Genomic DNA, 23,824 nt, shown 5'->3' on the forward strand with positions numbered 1-23,824 from the left:
CCCTGAGATCACGACCTGAGCCAAAGCCAAGAGTCAGTTGCTGATCCAACTGTGCCACCAGGCATCCCTAAAATTTACCATCTTCACCATTTTGAAGTGTACAGCGTCGTAGTAGGTACAGTCACACTGTGGTGCAACCAACACCTGGAACTCATCTCGTGAGATGGAAACTCCCTACCCATTGAACAACTCCCCGTTCCCCAGCCCTGCCCCTGGCAACCACCATTCCACTTTCTGTCTCTATGGATCTGACTCCTCTTGGGACCATGTCCGTGGAATCCTACCGTATTTGTCATTTTGTGACTGGTGGATTTCGCTTACATGATGTCCCCAAGGTCCATCCACGTTGTAGAGCGTTGGTTGCCTTCCTGTGGAAGCCTGAACAGCACTCACATGTTGTTCATCCCTTCATCCGTCATGGGACACTTGGCGTCCTTTTACCTTCTGGTTTCTGTGAAGTATGCTGCTCTAAACATGGGCGTGTGACTGTCTCTTTGAGACCCTGCTTCCAGTTCTTTGAGCTAGGTACCCAGAAGTGTCATTGCTGCATGATACGCTAATTCTGCTTTCAGTGTTTGGAGAGCTCTCCCTGGGGTTTTCCACAGCAGCTGCACGATTTCACATTCCCACCAAGAGTGCCAGTGGTTCCAATTTCTCCACATCCTCATAAAAGTGACCCCTTTAAAGCGCACCATCCATTGCTTTTTAGCATGTTCACAAGGTTGTGCGGCTGTCACCACTGTCTGATTCCAGAACATTTTCATCCCCCACAGAAGAAATCCATATCCTCTCGCCGTCACTCCCCGACCACCTTCCCCAGGCCCCCAGCAGCCACTGGGCTCCTTTCCATCTCTATGGATTGGACTGACCCTGCACTGTGTGTGGCCCCTTTCACTCAGCATCATGGATTCGAGAGCCCTCCAGGCCCTAGCATGTGCTTGAGGATGTTCTTGAAGTGATTTCCCTCACTTTGGACTGATGATGTGAAATCCTTCCCCTCCAGAGACTGCACCAGGGGTGCGTGGCTTCACAGTTCTGGGTTCGGCACACTCAGTGTCTTGCTGGTCTTGCCTTTGTCTTCCAGACCATGACTTGGTCTTTCAGATGGACCAGTTCTCTTACCGTTTACTACATTCGAGGTGAACACTAGCGAGTCCTTCTGTACGTCTGTGCTCACACTGTGGTCATCGACGATGTCTTCAAGAATACTCAGCAGCACCTTCAGGTATGCAAGTTCTCGTTGTTGCTTTTTAAGATTTTATTTATTTATTTATTTGGAGAGAGCAAGCAAGAGAGAGCAGTAGGGAGAAGCAGACTCCCCTGCTCAGCGGGGAGCCTGACGTGGGTCTGGATCCCAGGACCCTGAGATCAAAGCCTTAGCTGAAGGCCGACGCTTAACCGACTGAGCTGCCCAATATATGGGCATTTATTTGGGCATTTGACATATATTTTAATAAGGACCTTCCTTAAGTCAATGCGTAGGTCAAAAACATCACAGAGGGTTTCCCAAAAGCCTAGTCATATTCAGGGATCCATGCCACGTAGGTGCAGAATTTGCTCTCTAGATGTCCAGAAACACACACAGGCCCAGCAAGCAGCCCTTCTTGGAGCTTAGTTGAATGTGCAGCACTGAGCACAGTGCTGATGGGAGGGAGAGGGGGTAGTTTGTATCTGCAGAGTGAGGAAGGAGCAGCAGGCAGACAGGCTGAGAAATAAGGACCATGCCAGGCAGCTGTCCAGCCTCCTGCAGAGTCAGGTGGCTGGGAGTGGCTTTGACGATCCATCCATCCACCCATTCGTTCCTCCATTCATTTATTCCATAGGTATTTACCAGAAACTCTTTGTTTCAGATTCTGGGCATGTAGTCATGAACAAAACAGATCTAGCTCCCCCCCCGCCGCCCCCCATGGAGCTTATAGTCTCATAAATACACAATTATGAATTACAACAAGCACTCCAAAGGAAATGTGGGCTGCTGCAGGAGAGAGATCAGGAGTGAGAGATGGCCCTTCAGTGGGTTGCGCTGGCAAACATGCCCTTTGTGCCGAGATCTGACTCACTGAGGAGGATGAACCAGGGGCAGTTTGGGGAGAAGCAGTCCAGACCCAGGGAGCTCCAGGTTTGCAGGCCTGCCCATGGGGCCGAGAAAGAAGGCTGGTATGACTGACATGGAGTGAGCAAGGGGAGAGGAAGGAGGGAAGAAATGAACTATTTCCTGGCAGGGAGCACTAGCATCTTATTTGTTTCCAGAAGGTTCCTGAGTTACTGAGAAAGGATTGTGGGGGGATGGGAATGAAAGCAGGGAGACCAGCGAAGAGGCTTTTGCTCCAGATCTGCTCAGTGGCCTGAGTGGACACTGTTTAAGGGAGATGAGGCCAGCAGGGCTTCAAGGGGGCTGGAGGTGGGGCAGAACCCCAACATTTATTCCCCACCTGGGTTCAGAGTTGGGCACATGCCTACATCTGTAGGGAGCACTGTCCTTGTGGGGAGTGTGGCTTACACTTTAGGGGTTTGAGGGAGAGAAAATCAGAAAACCACTGGCTATGAAGAAATGCCAGGGGAAGGCCATCGGAGTGGAACTTTCAGCCCGATGAACCTGGAAGAGGAGCTTAGTTTTCTCTGTGGGGCTCCAGCCTCTCTGGCCATCCTGAATCTTTCAGAGCACTTTCTCTGCATTTCTGCAGGGCCACACTAACGCGATCTCCTGCCTCTGCATCAGTGAAGACAGGCGGTGGATTGCCACGGCCGACAAAGGGCCCTAGTGCCTGATAATCATATGGGACTCCTTCAAGGGTAGGCGTGGCGCAAGCTCCCTTTTCCCTACTCAGTGTAGCATATCCGCAACAAATGAGAAATACCGGTCTGGGCATGCAGAAGCCAGCGGTGGGATGCCGGGAGAGGGTGAAGCGGCCTGGGGAGGCTGGTCGTCCTGTTGCCTTGAGGCCCGGTCGAGTGATATTACCTTCGTGAATTTCCCCATTTACAATTCTTGGCTCTTCAGGCTGAGAAACTTGGTTTGGCGATGTCCCAGAGTAGATGAGGGAGGTTAACACTAACGCAGCTTGGAGGCCCAAGGAAGTGAAGTGATTTTCCCCATCTACAAAAAAAGAGGCTGATCATACCCACTGTTTTAGTTTCCTTGGGCTGCTCTAAGAAATTACCATATGCTGGGGCGCCTGAGTGACTGAGCAGGTTAAGCCTCTGCCTTCAGCTCAGGTCATGACCTCAGAGTCTTGGGATCCAGCTTAGGTGGGAGGGCGCTCGTTTTCCTGAGAGCTGGGGTATTGTCCTAGGCATCTTTTTTTTTTTTTCCTGTCCTTCGTGCCTGACACGGAATCAGCGCTCAATAGTGGGTGACAGTCGACTTCATGAAGAGAATGAACAGCATGCTTGCATAATGCTGAGTTAGTTCTATTATTTATTAAAATGAGATAAAATTCACATAAGGTAAAATTCGCCACTGTGAAGCCTGCGAGTCAGTGGCATTGAGTGTGTTTACAATGCTGTGCCATCGTGGCTTGATTCTAGTTCCAACTGCTGTTTTAAAGTCATCTCTCTGCCCAACGTGGGGCTGGAACCTACAAACCCGAGGTCAGGAGTCACATGGTCCACCAGCTGAGCCTGCTGGATGCCCCTAGTTCCAAAACCCCAAAAGAAAACCCCAAAGCCATCAGTCATCCCTACCATTCCCTCTGACCCCACTGACATGCCGGTCCGTCCCTGTGGATTTTCTAATTCTGGACGCTTCATAGCAATGAGCTCGAACAACGTGTGGTCTTTGTGTCAGGCTTCTCTACTTCACGTGATGTATGAGGGTCCACCCCTGATACAGCAGGGGTCCGTGCTTCCTTCCTCTGTATGGCTGCATTGCAGTCTGTTGTATGGATGGAGCACATTTGTTTCCTCCATAGCTTTTGAAACGAGTCCCTCCGGGGAGCAAGGCAGACCTCAAATCGGGTTCCCTGGTCCTGTTTTGCAGCATTCCTGTGCACACAATATTTGACAGCTGCCCAGAAGGCAATGGCATCGGGGCCACAGCCATCACCCGGGATTCCAAATATCTGGCAACCATCTCCGATGCTGAAATCCAGGTATGGGGCACGTGGAGGCGGCCTCAGTGGGCTGGCTCGGCTTGGGCCACGTGGTGATGTGATGCTCTCAGGGAAGGACCGGACCCCATGGCCCCCCGTTGAGGGTTCTCTTCCTGGGGTATAGCTCTCGGTGCCATGTTCCCGAGCCACAGTTACATGGCTACCACGAGAGGTGTCGGGTTTGTCAACAGCCTTCAGGAACCTTCTCATTCTCCTCCATCTGCTGTCACTCGCAGGAAGTTTGCATCTGGAGGTGGACCTCAGCCGTGGAAACCCCAGCATGTACCCTCGACCTCCTCAAAGAGTATGGTGTTCAGGTGAGCTCAGTTTGAGTGTGTAAAGCTATGTCTACAGTCACACCGAGTCCAGGTCCAAACCTACTTTCGGTTTTACTGGCGTTCAGTTATGGTACACTAGTGCTTGTAAAAAAACACTGCCGTGTCCTTGATCTCACTTTAATCTTCCTGATAGTGAGTAATATTGTTCTGAGCATGTATTATGTGCCAGGTTCTGCTAAGTTTGTTACAGCAAGTATCTCCCACAGTCCATGCAAACGTGCTGGGAAGGAGTTCTTTAGAAATACAATGGACTGCTACTGTTAAGTACTAGATAATTTGTCTGAAGTCACGGGCCAGCGGCCTTTCCTGTTCTAGACATGCTCTTAACTGCTCCTGAGACTCAGAAATTATTAGTCTCAGTTTGCTTGAAGCGACGTGTCAAGGGCACCCACCAAGTCTACTCTTCCATTCTGTGTCGTCGTACTCATCCTTGCACCCTTCGCTCACCACACGGCTGCTCGGTCCCTACGATGCACCAGACACTGTGCAAAGTGCTCACCTGGATGCAGGATCCAGAACCCAGTCAGAGGGCCCAGGTGACTGGGCTCAGCCGGGCACATGTCACGCTGCAGCTTCATGTCCGTGTCTCTCCTTCTGGCCCCCACCGTCCCTCTAGGTCTCCGCAAAAAATTTCCTCACAGCTTTTATAAGCTGAGCTGATACGGTAGCCACCAGCCATAGCGAGTTTTTCTGTTGCTGCCAGAAACCGCTCTGGGACATTTTAGAGCTTGCATTGAATCTGGGGATTGCTTTGGGCAGTTGTCCTCTTAACAATCCATGAGCACAGCGGCGCCTGTGTGGCTCAGTGGGTTAAAGCCTCTGAGCTTCTGCTCAGGTCATGATCCCGGGGTCCTGGGATCGAGCTCTGCATCGGGCTCTCTGCTCAGTGGGGAGCCTGCTTCCCCCCCTCTTTCTGCCTGCCTCTCTGCCTACTTGTGATCTCTGTCAAATAAATAAAGAAAATCTTTAAAACAAACAAACAAAAAGCAAAACAATCCACGGGCACAGGCTGTCTTTCCATTCTCTTACATCTTCTTGAGTTTCCTTCAGCAGTGTCCTTTGCAGCAAACAAACCCTCCACCGAAGGTTTATTCCTAGGTCTTTTTATACTATCATAAGTGGATTGGTGTTCTTCATCCCCTTCGTGGGTTTTCATTGCTAGTCTTTAGAAACACAACTGCTATTTGTAGGATTGTGTGTCACGAAACTTTGCTGAATGCATGTGGCTGCTTGGATTTAAGTCGATTAGAGTGAGATGCAACTACAGATTCAGGTGTCTCTGTGGGGTAAGCTACTGCCTTTGGCTCAGGTCATGATGACAGGGTCCTGGGATCTGGCCCCACATCAGGCTCTCTGCTCAGCGGGGAGCCTGCTTCCCCGCTCTCTCTGCCTGCCTCTCTGCCTACTATGTGATCTCTGTCAATTAAATAAAATCTTTAAAACAAAACAGACAAACAAAACTGCTGATTCATTTCCTTGGGGTCACCACATTTCAAGTACTCCCCAGCCACCTGTGGCCAGTAGCTGCCATGTTTGACAACAGATGAGCCAATGTCTCGGTCACAGAGGAATGTGCTGTGGGCAGCGCTGCAAGGCCCCAAGTCTGGAAGCATTCTTCCTGCTCTGCATTCCTGCTGCCCAGCTGGACCGAACCCTTCAATCTGGGCTTGAGTCACAAAGGGTGAGCGAGCTCTCAGCACAGCCCAGCTTTCTAGTAGGCTGGCTGTTTCATTTCTAGAGCGAACGGTCTCACACCTTCTCTTCTTCATCTCTCCCAGCCCTTCCTCTTCCTCTAGGCTGATGACCTCTCTCATTTTGCATTGAGAGAATGGGGGCCATCGGATACAAACCCCGGCCTGTTCTCACTCCCAGCCTACAACCTGCTTCATCCTCACCACCGTCTCCTGCCCTTCTGCGTGTAAGAGCAGCCACTGCCTGAGATGCCACTCCTCTCGGGCGCTCGAGGCCGTCTCCTGCAGCGATCCGCACCCCCTCTGCTGGGTGATTATACCCCGAGCAGACACACATGCGTTCCTCTCCCCCGTCTCTGGGACACCACTGATGATGCGTCTCCTTCCGACTCTGGCCCTCTGCGCCTCTTCACAGTTACATGTCTCTGAGGTGCTGTCTGTGCCTGCTTTCTGACTTCATCATATCTCATTTACTCTTTTGTGCACAAAATATTTGATCTCTTTATATTTTCATTGCTAAAGGAGGCATACATCCAAAATGTGTACATTTTAAGGCATGAAACAAAAGGTACAGGTGTGTTTACTGCCTGATCAAGAAAGAACACCACCCAAACCCTAGAAATCCCTTTGACCTCCTTCCACAATCCCATCTCCAAGTTAACTAGGGTTAACTAGTTAACTAGTGTCCCCGATTTTGTGTGACACATTCCCATGCCTTCCTGTATACTTTTGTCTAGCAAGTATCTCTTGGTACTTTCCTTTTTTTTTTTTTTTTCTGAGCGAGAGAGAGAGAGAGAGAGAGAATGTGAGCCGGGAGGGGCAGACATAGAGGGAGAGGGAGAGACTCTCAAGCAGACTCCATGCTTAGTGCAGAGCCTGATGTGGAGCTTGAACTCAGGATTCTGAGCTTCTGACCTGAGTCAAAATCAAGAGTCGGATGCTTGACCAACTGAGACCCCCGGGTCCCCTCCCCACCACCACATTTTTTTAAATTCCCATGCTGGAACTCAGGACCCTGAGATCAGGAGCTGTGGGCTCTACTGGCTGAGCCAGCTGGCGCCCCTCCCCCAGTACTATCCTATTTTGTTTTACCTGGGTTTTTTTGGTGCATATGGGGAATCATAATTGCTTCATTTTGTCTGCCTTGTTTCTGAGATTCATTCATTTTGATTACTGAGTTATAATTCACTATTTTCACGCCTATCTAGTCTCTTCTTGTCTTGAGTATAATGTAGCTCATTTATCTATCCTACTGATGATGAACATTTGGTTCTTCTGATCTGTCTTCCACCTACCCACAGCTCTACCAAATCTATGCTTATCACAGTCACTGGCATTTCCAAGTGAAGCGAGCACTATTACATCGGCATGAGCACCATTCCCAGTGGGTGCTGAAGACACCTTCCCTGGGCTCATAGCCTTCCCTGGGCTCCTCTGTGGGCTTGTCCCCTTTCACTGCACACCTTCTAAATGCTGGCCGTCCTCAGGGTTGAGTTGTGGGAGCTCCTCTTAGGGCGACACCTTCTTCCTGGGTGTCCTCATCCATTCCCATGACTTTTAAGTCCTGTGCACTCCCAAGATGCACCCAAAATCCTTCCTCCCCTCTCCATTTCCACTGCCACCACAGCTCCCTGCATGACTACAACATCCTTCAGGCTGAGCTGTGTTCATTCTTGTCCCAGTCCTTCCCGCCTTCCTGCAGCAGCCAGAGTGATAGTTCTTAAGTGAGCCGGACAGATCATACCACTCTCTTACTTAAAGTCTTTGAGTGGCTTCCCTTTGTGATGGGGATAACCCTAAGCTTCCCCTTCACCCATCTCCCAGCATCTACCCTCCTGTTTATTAATGTCTGTTCCTTTGTATGCCCTGGAATTTTACAGAAATGGACTCTTTTTGTGGAGTGCACTGACTTCTTTTATTCAATTTAATTTTTTTATTTGATTTAAATTTTGAGATTCATCTATGTATGCAAAAATGGTTTATTCCTCTTTATTCCTCTCTATGTGTCCTTTAAAATGTGAATGCTGAGTAGTCATCGAATGGATATGTCACAGTTTGCTGATTCACCTGTTAAAAGACATCTGCCCCGTTTCCTGTTTGTGGCTGTTGAAAACAAAGGTGCATGAACTTTCATGTACAAGTCTTTGTAGGATATATGCTTTCGTTTTTCTTGGTAATTATCTTTGTTTCTGAAGGCTATTTGCCCTAACTATAGGACTGTAGGGGGGTAGTTATTTCCATACTTTGAGGATATTATTGTCTTCAGACTTAACACCATTTCCCTTGAGAAGTCAACTATCAATCTTATTTTTCCCTCTTCTGAAAGTTACGTATGTCTTTCCCCTCCTGCCCCATTCTGGCTGCTTTTAAGGTTTTCTGGTAATTGTTAGCAGTTTTTAAGGATGTGTCTGTATGCATATGGATATGTTGTTGATTTTTTAAAAAATCCAAAACTGGTGCCTGGCTGGCTCAGTCAGTGGAGTATGTGACTCTTGATCTAGGCTTGTGAGTTCGAGCCCCATGTTGGACAAAGAGATTACTCCCGAAAAAAGGATAAATAAATAAAAAATAAAATCTAAAAAACAAAAATAAAAAAACATATCTTCTGGAGTACTTTGAAATTGCAACATCATATCTTTCTTCAGTTTTGCAAAATTCTCTGCCACTACTTCTTTTAAAATCACTTTTACCACCTTTTTTTCTTTCCTCTCCTTTTGGTACTCCAATTATACAGACATTAGACCCGTCCTGTGCTATATGTGTCTTATTGTCTATATTGTCTGTTGTTTTGTGTCTTTGTCCTTCAGTCTGGACATTTTCTCCTATAATTTATCTTCCCATTGTACTGACTGATTATTTCTTTGGCTATATTTTATTTTCTGTTTAATCCTCTTTTGAAGTTTTTTAAATCAGGTTTTTTTTTTTTCAGATCTAGATTTTCTGTTTGATTCTTTTTAAAAATAGAGTTACTGTGGAGATTGCCCATGTGGCCCTCTACTCTCTGGCACCTCGTGACCACAGTTCTTGTCAAGTCTGCGTGTGTCGATGTTATGCCTGCGTCTCCTGGGGTCCTTGCTGATGATTGCTTCCCTCTTGGTTGTCAGTCGTTTGGAAATGTCTCCTTCTTATGCCTGGTTGTGTTTCATCGGGTGCCCAGTGTCATGCTTTAAGAAGTTTAGGAATAATTTGAGTCTCAGGATGATACCTTCCTCCAAGGAAAACTCATTTTTGCTTCTTGCTGGCATCTGGCAGAGTTAACAAGATTAACTGATTAATCGCATCACAAATCACAGTGATTTGTCGCTGATTTTCAGCCTTTGTGAGGACTTGTCCATGCATTTGCTTCCAACAGTTCTGCCCACCCCTTCCCCCCACCACCCCATCCCCTACCCCTGCTGAGGCCGTTGAGTTGTCCTGAAATTACTTCTCAAACATTGGCACTGGTCCTTCACTTTCCTGGAGCAGGCAAGGAGTAGGTGATGGTGTGGAGGTGGCAGGAAGGGAACTTAAGTCATGTTTCTAGAAACTGTCTCCCAGGGCTGCTCCCTCCATCCCTTCACCTCAGGCCACAGCCACCCCCTCCCACACACATACCCCCACAGGACACGTGCCTCAGTCTCCCCAGGGAGCTCCATGGTGGTGTGGCTGTTGTTCAGCTTCTGCACTTTGTGGTTTCCTCACTTGCGTAGTTACCACAGGGTTGATTTATGGGAAGGGAGCCAGGCAGTCCAGGCTATTCACCGTGTTGGCAGGAATCAGAAACTCTTTCCAGTATCTGGCATTCACTCCAAGTTACCTTTTGGCCTTGTCAAATTTAGATATGTGTATGCAGCAGTTTTTGTCCAAAAGGACACAGGGTAAAGGTTATTAGTGAATATTGTGCTACTTTTGCTTGTTCCAATTTACAGATGATGAATTATAATAAATAAGACTAAAAATGGGGACACATTTGAGACCATTAATTTTAACACTCAGGGTTTCAATTCTATTCCTATTGCTTACAAAATGCTGTTGTCTTTTCTGTTTTTTATTCCTACTCAGCTATTTAATATAATATAAATATTATTTATTTTTAATGCTTAGCTTAGCCAGGGAGAAACAGAAAATTTGTCATAATGTAATATATTTCCATACTTTATATATCAGAACTATCTTACTTTTAATCCAGAAATATTTTGATTTGTCTTAAATGTAGGGACAAGTAGATGTTCATTCCCCGAGTAGAGATGTTTTGGTAATGTAACAGTACAGTATCTACTTAGGAAGCAATAAATATGTATTAAAATATTTCAATTTAATTATAGCATTTACTTTAATCTCATTGGAAACTAGTGTATTAAATCAGAGGCAGAAATTTAAATTTCATTTAATTTTTTTAAAGTAACGAGGCAAATATTTATTTGAATGTATTTAACATGTTTAAAAAATACAGGGTTTTTCAAGACCTTGGTTTTTACCCCCTTTTAGAAAGGACATAGAAAAGAGATCAGCATGTATGTGCTGACACAGGGCAGAATTGTGAGATTAAAAAAACATCAAACTTAAACATAAAATTACCACATGCCTCAGCAATTCCTAAATCCAAAAGAATTTAAAAATTTAAAACAGACATTCAGACAAACACAGACATACAAACGTTTGTAGCAGCAGAATGATCGTCAGTAACCAAAGGTAGAAGCAAACCTCATGTCCCTCAGCTACTAAATGCAGAAACAAAATGTGGCCCATCGTGCAATGGACTATGATTCGGCCATACAGAGGAATGAGGCACTGACGCCCACTGCGACATGGATGAACCTCGTACACATCATGGTAAAGGAAAGAAGCCGTACACAACAAACCATGTGCTGTATGAGTCCATCGATGTGAAATGTCTGGAAGAGGAGAACCCATTGAGACAAAGTACAGAATGGTGGTTGCTGGGCCTGGGGAAGGGCATGTATGATAACTTAATGGAGGGGGTCTTCCTTTTGGGGTGATGAAAATGTCCTGAACTAGACAGAGGGGATGGTGCCCAGCATTGTTAGTGCACTAAGTGTCCCCGAATTGTACACTTTAAAATGACTAATGGTTGGAATGCCTGGCTGGCTCAGTCAGTGGAGCACGTGGCTCTTGATCTTGGAGTTGTCTGGGGTAGAGATTGCTTCAAAATAAAATCGCTATTTGTTTATTTATTTATTTATTTATTTGACATAGATCACAAGTAATCACAAGAGGCAGAGGGAGAAGCAGGCTCCTTGCTGAGCACGGAGCCCGATGTGGGGCTCGAACCCAGGACACTGGGATCAATACCTGAGCCAAAGGCAGAGGCTTAACCCACTGAGCTTCCCAGGTACCTCTCAAAATGAAATCGTTATCATTAATGGAATTTAAATTTTAAAAATATTTAAGCATAAAATCTTTAAAAAATAATAAAATGATTAATGGTTAATTTTATGGTAGGTGAACCTTACCTCAATTGAAAATGGAAATTTTCAATGCAAAACAAAACCCAAGATTCAATCACCAATTTTCAGTGCTAGTTGTTACTTCTGGTACATGTTGTAGCTTTAATGCCTTAGAAATGTAGCATTCAGATTTTCATTTACTATCATTTAAACTCACAATCATTTGTGGCATTTTTTTTTTTTTACACATTTGCTTTTCTTTCAGAATGCTTTCAGATGTTCCTTGAGGCAGGTTCTCTTATCTGAGGAGGTTGCAAAGCTCTGCCCCTGTTTAGATGCATTCCTTTTGATTTTGTGGTTATAGTAGTTCTTTCTTTTAGAAACCAGGTCTTTTTGTAGTGGTGATTATTTTTTCTGTACCCCTCAGTATGAAGAGGGAGGTATACTTGCTCACAGTGCCCCACGTTGAACAGAAAAAGTGAGTATGCTTCCTGCATTTTTATATGCCAGATGCTGTGGAGAGTAAATATGTGTAAGCTTAGTCACTTCGGGCTACTCTTTGTTTGTCTTGATAGTACACCATGGTCAAATCATTGGACATTTTTACTTGGGTCCTTTACTATATTGAATTGTCAATACAGTAATGGAACCATTGTTCAAAATAAAATATTATGGAAGAGAAATTTGACTACCCTGAGAAAATACCCCCCCAAAAGTGATGGCTTTACTAATATGTGTGTGCATACGACAAGGAGTGAAAAGTTATTTCGGAGTGATATAATAAAGAGTTGAACATGAGTGGCTCATTTTTAGGCTAGCCGGTTTTCAGAATAATAAAACATGATCTTAGATATTGAGATGTTTCAGAGCCAGTACAAAGGTGGTGCGTCAGGTGTTGGAGGAAACAGGTTATCTTTCCTGCCTGCTCACCTGGAGCCATTGTCGCATCTGAGGTGGACCTCGGGTCTCGTCTCCTGCCACAATTTCTGCATTTGACACCCATGTAATCTGCCCTCAGTGAGCACCTTATGGTGTTTCTTCTGCTTCCTTTCTTCACTCTTGGTAGGATTTATAGAAATTTATTTTTAAGAGGACATGCAAAAAAAAAAAAAATTGAGATGGATGAATACAAAGATGATTCTGTCCAAACCTCTTTTTCATAAATCAAAGTTATCAAACAATAAAGTCAATTCTCATTATGTGTGGCAGTTAAGTTTCACAAAATCTCTGCAGACCTCAGCGAGTACAAAATCATTGCTCCTAGGAGAAGTACAGGATTACGTTCCTGCCAGCCTTGGGTCATAAGTTTCCCCAACAGATAGATACATAACCTTGTCTTCTGTGTGTTTTCTTTTGAAGACATCGCATTTAATACATAATGTTGATGCATCAGCGCTGCCTCACAGCCAGCAGCTCTGAAACACGTGCCTGAATGACATTTATCTAACTCAGGTATATTCTCTGGAAGGTACATCACTAGACTGCCTTTCAGTACCGTGTTTGCATTAGCTTAAATACTGCCCTCACCAACAAAAGCACCTCAAAAACGTGACCCACGTGGCACTAAGCAGACCCTGGAAAGACACTTGTTTACAGTTTGAAAGCTGGAATAAGAAGGCAGAGCATGTCCTCACTGGACTCAGCTAGGAATGTGTGCACAGGGAGAATCAGATTTTTGCCACTCCGTATTTGCACATGTCTGCAGACCATCATGAAAGGGCCACAAGGGTTGATGTTGGGGTTATAAATTGTAGCAAGTAGGTGAGTTTGCAAATACACAACCCACAAGCCATGACAATGTCTTGTATGGAAGTAGAGCAGCTCTTGGGGAGAACTTGATGCCCTCCTTTGACCAGTTATTGTTTTTCTGACCCTCCTGTGCTCAGGGCAGAAGAGGTGAGCCTAGGGTCTTCTCTGTGTCTTTAGAGAAGGGGGCAGCAAACTTGCTGTATCACGTGACAAATGAAGGCATTTCTTTGTTTGATTCATTCGCTGTACATTCATCGTGGGGCTCCACTCACCACTCTGGGTTCTTTCTACAATTCGTCTCCAAGACACTGCCTAAGAAAGATGGCTCTCGGGCGCCTGGGTGGCTCAGTGGGTTAAGCCGCTGCCTTCAGCTCAGGTCATGATCTTGGGGTCCTGGAATTGAGTCCCGCATCAGGCTCTCTGCTCAGCAGGGAGCCTGCTTCCCTCTCTCTCTCTCTCTGGCTGCCTCTCTATCTACTTGTGGATCTCTCTCTGTCAAATAAATAAATAAAAAAAAATCTTTAAAAATTCAAAAAAGAAAAAAAAAGATGGCTCTCGTGCTTTTTTTTATGTAGCATAGATTTCATGAGGTGTCAGGGGCATGTCTGTGTATAGTACTTAATTTCTTCTGATGGGAAAATAGTTTATGGGAAAAGTTTATAGTTATAAGACTGGGATAATTATTTTGTGATATCTTACAACTGGAGCATGCTTTTGCACAAGACAGACATTAGTTTCTTTTATCAATCTATGAAACCTCGGTAAGAGAAGTTGAATAGGTATAAACAAGTGGTTAAACACTTTTTCATTTGCTTAAAGCAAACAGTTTCATGAACCCCGTACACAGTCCTTCACTTGCTCCTAGCAAACCTTCAGAGGTTCAGAACAGCCTGCACTATGGCAATTCACGGGGACGAGATTTCTTAGTGATTGGTTTTTTGATTTTGTCTTTTTTCCTACTGTAAATCAATGTAATATTATAAAATATGCCATACTGACAAATGCTTGTTTTATATTTATCACCAACGTAATGTGTAATCTGTCTTCTGAAATGCAGACCTTCAACAAGCTCGTGGGAAAATTTAGCCAGTCAGTCTTTCATTTGAATTTAACACAAATACTTTCCACGACAATGGAAGGGAAGCTGGTTGTCTGGGACATCCACCGCCCACCATAGCCTACCTCCGCCTCTGTGGGCTTTCCTCAAATCAAACCTTGTAAATTGGTTCATTTTCAGAAAGAGGGGATCACTGTGTTCATTACAGTTGATCTGTAATTAACTTAATAAAAAGGCAGCTATCAGTGATTATCAAAGTATATTACAACCCTTTTGGATGTATACACATATTTTGTATATGCAGTGAATATTTCTGGAGAAATTCCTTATTAACTGGGAATGTTTGGTGCCTCTGAGGAAAAGAACAGAGAAGCGGGATCAAGGGTGGGGGTGGCTTCACCTCTTCTTATGATCTCATTTGTACTAATTGGTTTGCTTTTTTAAATAATTTTTATTTTTATAAACATATAATGCATTATTAGCCCCAGGGGTACAGGTCTGTGAATCGCCAGGTTTACACACTTCACAGGACTCACCGTAGCACATCCCCTCCCCAATGTCCAAAACCCCACCACCCTCTCCCTACCCCCCTCCCCCCAGCAACTCTCAGTTTGTTTTGTGAGATTAAGAGTCTCTTATGGTTTGTCTGCCTCCCGATCCCATCTTGTTTCATTTATTCCTTTCCTACCCCCCAAATCCCCAACGTTGCATCTCCACTTCCTCATATCAGGGAGATCATATGAGAGTTGTCTTTCTCCAGTGGATTTATTTCGCTAAGCATAATACCCTCTAGTTCCATCCATGTCGTTGCAAATTGCAAGAATTCATTTCTTTTGATGGCTGCATAGTATCCCATTGTATATATATATACCACCTCTTCTTTATCCATTCAGCTGTTGATGGACATCTAGGTTCTTTCCATAGTTTGGCTATTGTGGACATTGTCGCTATAAACATTTGGGTGCACGTGCCCCTTCAGATCACTACATATCTATCTTTAGGGTAAATACCCAGTAGTGCAATTGCTGGATCATGGGGTAGCTCTATTTTCAACTTTTTGAGGAACTCCATGCTGTTTTCCAGAGTGGTTGCACCAGCATGCATTCCCACCAACAGTGGAGGAGGGTTCCCCTTTCTCCGCATCCTCGCCAGCATCTGTCATTTCCTGACTTGTTAATTTTAGCCATCCTGACTGGTGTGAGGTACCATCTCATTGTGGTTTTGATTTGCATTTCCCTGATGCCGAATGATGTGGATCACTTTTTTCATGTGTCTGTTGGCCACCTGGATGTCTTCTTTGCGAAAATGTCTGTTCATGTCCTCTGCCCATTTCTTGATTGGATTATTTGTTCTTTGGGTGTTGAGTTTGCTAAGCTCTTTATAGATTTTGGAGACTAGCCCTTTATCTGATATGTCGCTTGCAAATATCTTCTCCCATTCTGTCAGTTGTCTTTTGGTTTTGTTAACTGTTTCCTTTGCTGTGGAAAAACTTTTGATCTTGATGAAATCCCAATAGTTCATTTTTGCCCTTGCTTCCCTTGCCTTTGGCAATGTTCCTAGGAAGAAGTTGCTGCAGCTGAGGTCGGAGAGGTTGCTGCCTGTGTTCTCCTCAAGGATTTTGATGGATCCCTTTCTCACATTGAGGTCCTTCATTCATTTTTCATCTATTTTCATGTGTGGTGTAAGGAAATGGTCCAGTTTCATTTTTCTGCACGTGGCTGTCCAATTTTTCCAGCACAATTTATTGAAGAGGATATCTTTCTTCCATTGGACATTCTTTCCTGCTTTGTCAAAGATTAGTTGACCATAGAGTTGAGGATCTATTTCCGGGCTCTCTATTCTGTTCCATTAATCTATGTGTCTGTTTCTGTGCCAGTACCATACTGTCTTGATGATGACAGTTTGTAACAGAGCTTGAAGTCTGGAATTGTGATGCCCCCAACGTTGGCTTTCTCTTTCAATATTCCTCAGGCTATTTGAGGTCTTTTCTGGTTCCATATAAATTTGAGGATTATTTGTTCCATTTCTTTGAAAAAAAAAAAAGAATGGGATTTTTATAGGGATTGCATTAAATGTGTAGATTGCTTTAGGTAGCATAGACATTTTCACAATATTTGTTCCTCCAATCCATGAGCATGGAACATTTTTCCATCTCCTTGTGTCTTCCTCAATTTCTTTCCAGAGTTCTTTATCGTTTTCTTAGTATAGATTCTTGCCTCTTTGGTCCGATTTATTCCTAGGTATCCTATGGTTTTGGGTGCAATTGTAAATGGGATTGACTCCTTCATTTCTCTTTCTTCTGTCTTCTTGTTGGTGTACAGAAATGTACCTAATTTCTGTGCATTGATTTTATATCCTGACACTTTACTGAATTCCTGTATAAGTTCTAGCAGATTTGGAGTGGAGTCTTTTGGGTTTTCCACATATCGTATCATATCATCTACAAAGAGTGATAGTTTGACTTCTTCTTTGCTCATTTGAATTCCTTTAATTTCTTTTTGTTGTCTGATGGCTGAGGCTAGGTCTTCTAGTACTATGTTGAATAGCAGTGGTGATAATAGACATCCTTGCTGTTGTCCTGACCTTAGAGGAAAAGCTTTCAGTTTTTCTCCATTGAGAATGATATTGGCAGTGGGTTTTTCATAGATGGCTTTGATGATATTGAGGTATGTGCCCTCTATCCCTACACGTTGAAAAGTTTTGATCAGGAAGGGATGCTGTACTTTGTCAAATGCTTTTTCAGCATCTATGGAGAGTATCATGTGGTTCTTGTTCTTTCTTTTATTAATGTATTGTATCACATTGGTTGATTTGCAGATGTTGAACCGACCTTGCAGCCCCAGAATAAATCCCACCTGGCCGTGGTGAACAATTCTTTTAATGTACTGTTGGATCCTATTGGCTAGTATTTTGGTGAGAATTTTTGCATCTGTGTTTATCAAGGATATTGGTCTGTAACTCTCTTTTTTGATGGAATCCTTGTCTGGTTTTGGGATCAAGGTGATGCTGGCCTCCTAAACTGAGTTTGGAAGTTTTCCTTCCTTTATTATTATTATTATTATTATTATTATTATTATTATTGGAAGAGTTTCAGGAGAATAGGAATTAATTCTTCTTTAAATGTTTGGTAGAATTCCCCTGGGAAGGTGTCTGGCCCTGGCCTCTTGTTTCTTTGGAGATTTTTTTGACTGTTTCAATCTCCTTACTGGTTATGGGTTTGTTCAAGTTTATTACTTCTTCCTGGTTCAGTTGTGGTAGTTTATATGTCTCTAGGAATGCATCCATTTCTTCCAGATTGTCAAATCTGCTGGCTTAGAGTTGCTCATAATACGTTCTTATTATTTTTTGTATATCTATGGTGTTAGTTGTGATCTCTCCTCTTTCATTCATGATTTCACTTAATTTGGGTCCTTTCTCTTTTCTTTTTCATAAGTCTGGCCAGGGTTTTATCAATCTTATTATTCTTTCAAAGAACCAGCTCCTAGTTTCTTTGACTTGTTCCATTGTTTTTCTGGTTTCTATTTCATTGATTTCTGCTCTGTCTTTGTGATTTTTCTTCTCCGGATGGGTTTAGGCTTCCTTTGCTGTTCTTTCTCCAGCTCCTTAAGGTGTAGGGTTAGGTTGTTCATTGGAGATCTTTCTTGTTTCTTGAGAAGGGCTTGTATTGCTATATATTTTCCTCTCAGGACTGCCTTTGCTGTGTCCCACAGATTTTGAATCATTGTGTTTTCATTATCATTTGTTTCCATAATTTTTTTCAATTCTTTTTTAATTTCCTGGTTGACTCAGTCATTCTTTAGAAGGATGCTCTTTAGTCTCCATGTATTCGGGTTCTTCCCAAATTTCCTCTTATGAATGAGTTCTAGCATCAGAGGATTGTGGTCTGAAAATATGCAGGGAGTGATCCCAATCTTTTGATGCCAGTTGAGACCTGATTTATGACCCAGTATGTGATCTATTCTGGAGAATGTTCCATGTGCACTAGAGAAGAATGTGTATTCTGTTGCTTTGGGATGGAATGTTCTAAGGATATCTGTGATGTCTATCTGGTCCAGTGTGTCATTAAGGCCTTTATTTCCTTGTTGATCTTTTTCTTGGATCATCTGCCCATTTCAATGATGGAGTGTTAAAGTCCCCTACTATTATTGTATTATTATTGATGTGTTTCTTTGATTTTGTTCTTAATTGGTTTATATAGTTGGCTGCTCCCATGATAGGGGCATAGATATTTGAAATTGTTAGATCTCCTTCCTGGACAGACACTTTGAGGATGATATAATCTCCTTCCTCATCTCTTACTATAGTCTTTGGCTTAAAATCTAATTGATATGATATAAGGATTGCCACCCCAGCTTTCTTTTTTGAACATTAGCATGGTAAATTGTTTTCCACCCCTCACTTTCAATCTGGAGGTGACTTTGGGTCTAAAATGATTTTCTCATAGACAACCTATTGATGGTTTTGGTGTTTTTTTTTAATCCATTCTGATACCCTGCCCTGTGTCTTTTGATTGGGCATTTAGCCCGTTATATTCCGGGTAACTATTGAGAGATATGAATTTAGTGCCATTGTATTGCCTCTGCAGTGAATATTACTATATATTGTCTCTGTTCCTTTCTGGTCTACTATTTTTAGGCTCTCTCGTTGCTTAGAGGACCCCTTTCAATATTTTCTGTAGAGCTGGTTTGGTGTTTACAAATTCTTTGTTTGTCCTGGAAAGTTTTTATCTCTCCTTTTATTTTCAATGATAGCCTAGCTGGATATAGGATTCTTGGCTGCATGTTTTTGTCGTTTAGTACTCTGAATATATCATGCCAGCTCTTTCTGGCCTGCCACGTCTTTGTGGATAAGTATGCTGCCAATCTAATATTTTTACCATTGTATGTTACAGACTTCGTGTCCTGTGATGCTTTAAGGATTTTCTCTTTGTTGCTAAGACTTGTAAATTTTACTATTAGATGACAGGGTGTGGACCTATTCTTACTGATTTTGAGGGGGTTCTCTGCACCTCCTGGATTTTGATGCTTTTTCCCTTTGCCATATTAGGGAAATTCTCTGCAATAATTCTCTGCAATATACCTTCTGCTCCCCTCTCTCTTTCTTCTTCTGGAATCCCAATTATTCTGACGTTGTTTCATCTTATGGTATCTCTTATCTCTCAGTTTCTCCCCTTGTGGTCCAGTAGTTGTTTCTCTCTCTTTTGCTCAGCTTCTCTGTCATTTGGTCTTCTATATCACTCATTCTCTCTTCGGCCTCATTTATCCTAACAGTGAGAGCCTCCATTTTTTTATTGTACATCATTAACAGCTTTTTTAAATTTCAACTTGGTTAGATTTTAGTTCTTTTTTATTTCTCCAGAAAGGGCTTTTATTTCTCCAGACCGGGCTTCTCTAATATCTTCCATGCCTTTTTCAAGCCTGGCTAGCACCTTGAGAATCATCATTCTGAACTCTAGATCTGACATATTACCAATGTCCGTATTGATTAGGTCCCTAGACTTCGGTACTGCCTCTTGTTCTTTTTTTTTGTGGTGAGTTTTTCTGCCTTGTCATTGTATCCAGATAAGAATATATGAAGGAGTGAATAAAATACTCAAAGGGTGGCCAAGACCCCAGGAAAATGTGCTTTAACCAAATCAGAAGGGACTCCAAATCATGGGGGGAAGAAAGTGGGTAAAAAGAAGTTCAGAAAAAATTTTTTTAAGTAAACAAATAAAGAAAAAAAATATATATATATATTAGACTGTTGAATAGAATAGGGTCTCCCACTTAATTTTGGGAGTATTTTGGTCTCTTAGAAGAAACTAAAGAAAGTATCTCCCAAAATTTTAAAGAATGAAAAAAATATATAATGGTAAACACAATGAAGTGATGGAATATGATTATAAAGATGAAAATTTTTTAATTTCTATAAAAGGAATTGATAAGGATAAATTGGTTGGGAGAATAAAGAATAAGAAATTGGAGACAATTTGCTGAAGCTGGAGATTATAACAAAGCCCTGTGCTAGTTATAGGGTGTATTTTGATCTATTAGAAGAAGTTGTAACCCAAAATTTTTTTTAGAAGAAAAAACCCTATGTGTAAACAAAAAATTAAGTTAGATGCAATGAAGGATAAAATATGACTTTAATAATGAAGCCTCCAAAAAAATGTTTTTTGTTTTTTGTTTTTTGTTTTTTGTTTTTTTTTTACGAAAGGTATTGTTAAGAGAAACTAGTTAAAAATGTTAAAAGAGGAAAGGGTAAAATTAAAAAAAATTTAGCGGAAAAAAAATAAAATTTAACAAATTTATTAACTGTGCAAGACTAAAGAATCATGGGGAGAAAGCCATGAATTCCATGCTTTGCTTTCTCCTCCTCTGAATTCCGCTGTTCTCTTGGTACGTGAACTTGGTCTTGGCTGGATTTCTTATTGACCTTCTGGGGGAGGGGCATATTATAGTGATTCTCAAGTGTCTTTGCCCAAGGCGGAAATGCATCGCCCTTACCAGGGGCCAGGCTACGTAATCCGCTGGGGTTCACTATCCCTGAATGCTTTCTGTAGAGTTCCAGAGCTCAGGAATGAAAATGGCGGCCTCCCAATCTCTGGCCCAGAGGAACAGAGTGCTTGGGGCCCCACTCCTCTGTGCGCCCTCGGAGAAAAGCGCTCAGTCACTCCCATCTCCCTGGCCTCCAAACTGTGACCAAGCTTCTCTGTCTCTGGCACACAACCCTGCCTGGAGTCTCTGAACCCCTCCGATCCCTGAGTTCTTCCAGGGGGGTCTCCCCGGATCTTATGGGGTCCCTGCTCACAGAGAAATGGCCTGTGCCACGGATCACGATAAGGTAATCCCAAGTTGAGAGTTCGCTCCCCGACTCCGTCTCTGTAGCTGGCTTCCCCACTCTAATACCTATGAGCTCTGCAACACTCAGACAGCCCCGATCCTTCTGTGAGCCTGAGCGACCTGAGGCCACGCTCTCCTCGCATGGGCTTCATCCCGGTTTAGCCTCTGGAGGGATGTCCCTCAGTGGAGCAGACTTTTAAAAGTTTTGATTTTGTGCTCCATTGCCCTGCTTCTTGCTGGGAGCGCCCCCCCCCCCCCCGCCCCCGCCATGGTCTATCTTCCCATCACTTTGATTTCACTTCTCCGCTGGTCCTACCTTTCAGAAAGTGGTTGATTTTCTGTTTCTAGAATTGTTGCTCTTCTTCTATTCAGTCTCCTGTTGGACTTGTAGGTGTTCGGGATGGTTTGATAAGCTATCTTGCTGATCTTCTACTATCTGATGTTGTCTCAGTGGGCTACTTTTCTCCGCCATCCTGACTCCTCCCTGGTTTGCCTTTTTTTTTTTCTTTTAAATCATGACCATGTATTACTTTTAAAGAACCCCTTTGTGTTGGTGAAACAAAAACTTGGTTTTTTCCTTCCACACTAATTAGAGTCATTTTCACCCTAAATAGTATGTACTTTAATTTTAAGGAAATGGCATAAATAACTATATTGTTTCTTCTGATTACAAAACAACACTTACCCAGTAGGAAAAGATGAAATACAACAGAACTTTATAAAGTTTGCTGACTGAAGAGGCTGTGGGGGCTCATACAGTGTCATTAAAGGCTTTAGTCTCCGACAGAAAGGGGTTCACATTCCAGACATATCCCTTCCTTGCTGAAGGACTCAGGGCAAGGGACATAACTTGGCTGAGCCTCCATTTTTCCACGTGCAAAATGGGCATGACGACACTCTCCCTCAGAGTGATTTTATGAGAATTTTTGTGAGACAAGCCACGTAAAACTCTAGCACCTTGTCTGGCACAGGGGAGCTCTAGACGAAATTGTTGTTATCTGTATGCTTGAGAAGTTCCCGAAAGGGACGGAGGACTCTGCCTCATGACAGGGACCATGCACATGTGTTTGGAGTCCCTGTGCCAACTGCTTTCCAAAAGCCCTGCTTTTTTTTTTTTTTTTTTTCATTTCTTTTAATACAGAGAGCGGTGAGGTCCTGGCATGTCTTTATAAAGAGAAATGCAAATTGTCCTCACTCAGGGGTGTGGAAAATACAGTAGAAGAATTGCAACTGATGGTGAATCAGCCTTTAATTAGTTGGGGGCTAGGGCCCAGTAAAGACCAGTCCTGTGCTCCCCACTCTCCATGGTAAATAAAACCCAGCCAGGACCAGGGAGCCCACCAAGGATCTTGAAAACACTTGGCCTGTTTTCCCATTTATTTCCAGCAGAGGGCAGTGAAAGATGTTCTCATCAATTACTCTGCCCACCTGCCTTGCTGATCAATCAGAAACTGCATTTAATCACTTTGCATCTATAAGAGGAAATTCATCCCCCATTCTGCCCCCCCCCCGTGATTAGACTTATGCCAGAAGCTTATAAAAAAAAAAAAACATTTGGGATGGATCTGAGAACTGGAAATAAAAGCCATTTTGTCACAGGACACTGCCTTTGGCTGTGACCATTAAACAAGGTTTTATATGGCTCTGAGGGCAGTGGATTGTGTGGTTTTGCCAAGTGTGATTTCAGAGGGCTGGTGGACAGACTCTTGTGTCCTCTGTGGTCTCGTGGCAGAGAGTGTCAATCAATGCCCACCGTCACTGCACGTGGCTAATGGGAGAGGCCGGGGAGAGGAGAGCGAGACAGAGCGTGTGCTTTGCATTAGGTACTCCTGGGTCCCTGCACAGTCTAGCCACCGGGCCTGATGGAGCTGCCGTGTGTAAGTCGGTCCCCAGCGGTATTTGGGACATACTTCTACTGAAAGATTACTGCTTGTTTCACTGAAATTCAAATTTCATTGGGCATCCTGCATTTTTTATTTGCTAAATCTGGCAACCCCAGGCTTTGTCAAATTTCTCAACTTCTCTGAGCCTTAGTTTCCCAGATGTAAAGTGGAACAAATGTAAAATCAGCCTCGTAGGACGGTATTAAAGTGAAATTTGTACAACACCTGGAGTCCAGAGCTGGACCCAAAATGAGCTGTTCAGGAGATGGTACTTACTACGGTTAGTTCCCAAACCGTTTTTCTCCATTTCAGCTATATTGTCACAGGTGATAATAGAGGTAACATTAAGTTCTACGATCGGACCCTGTCCATTGTTAACTGGTACAGCAACTTCAGACTGAGCTCCTTAAGGACACTGTCATTTTCCAAGACCCCAACAGCTCCCCCACCGAAAAATCAAACTGTCCTCCAGACTGTACTCTAAAAGGTGACCTTTTATTATAAGGTAACTTGTTAATGAATCCAGGGCTCCTGGGTGGCTCAGGGGGTTAATCCTCTGCCATTGCTCTCTGCCTGCCTCTTTGCCTACTTGTGACCTCTCTCTCTCTGTGTCAAATAAATTGCAAAAATTTTAAATAAATAAATAAAAATAAATGATAAAATAAATTTAAAAATAAAATTAATAAAATAAAAAAGTAATTTACAAATAAAATATTAAAAATTAATAATCATCTTCATAATAAAACTACTAATAAAATAAATAAATTGATAATTGCCCAGGTTACATTTCAAAGCAGAATTTTC

The 23,824-nt window shown here is 43.2% G+C and overlaps 1 pseudogene; it reads left to right on the plus strand.

Annotated features, from left to right (window-relative positions):
• Positions 1-23,524, plus strand: part of LOC123930000 — a 29,901-nt pseudogene extending 6,377 nt beyond the window's left edge.
• The last annotated feature ends 300 nt before the right edge of the window (positions 23,525-23,824 follow it).

Source organism: Meles meles, chromosome 18 (assembly GCF_922984935.1).
Source record: "Meles meles chromosome 18, mMelMel3.1 paternal haplotype, whole genome shotgun sequence".
NCBI classification, from domain to species: domain Eukaryota; kingdom Metazoa; phylum Chordata; class Mammalia; order Carnivora; family Mustelidae; genus Meles; species Meles meles.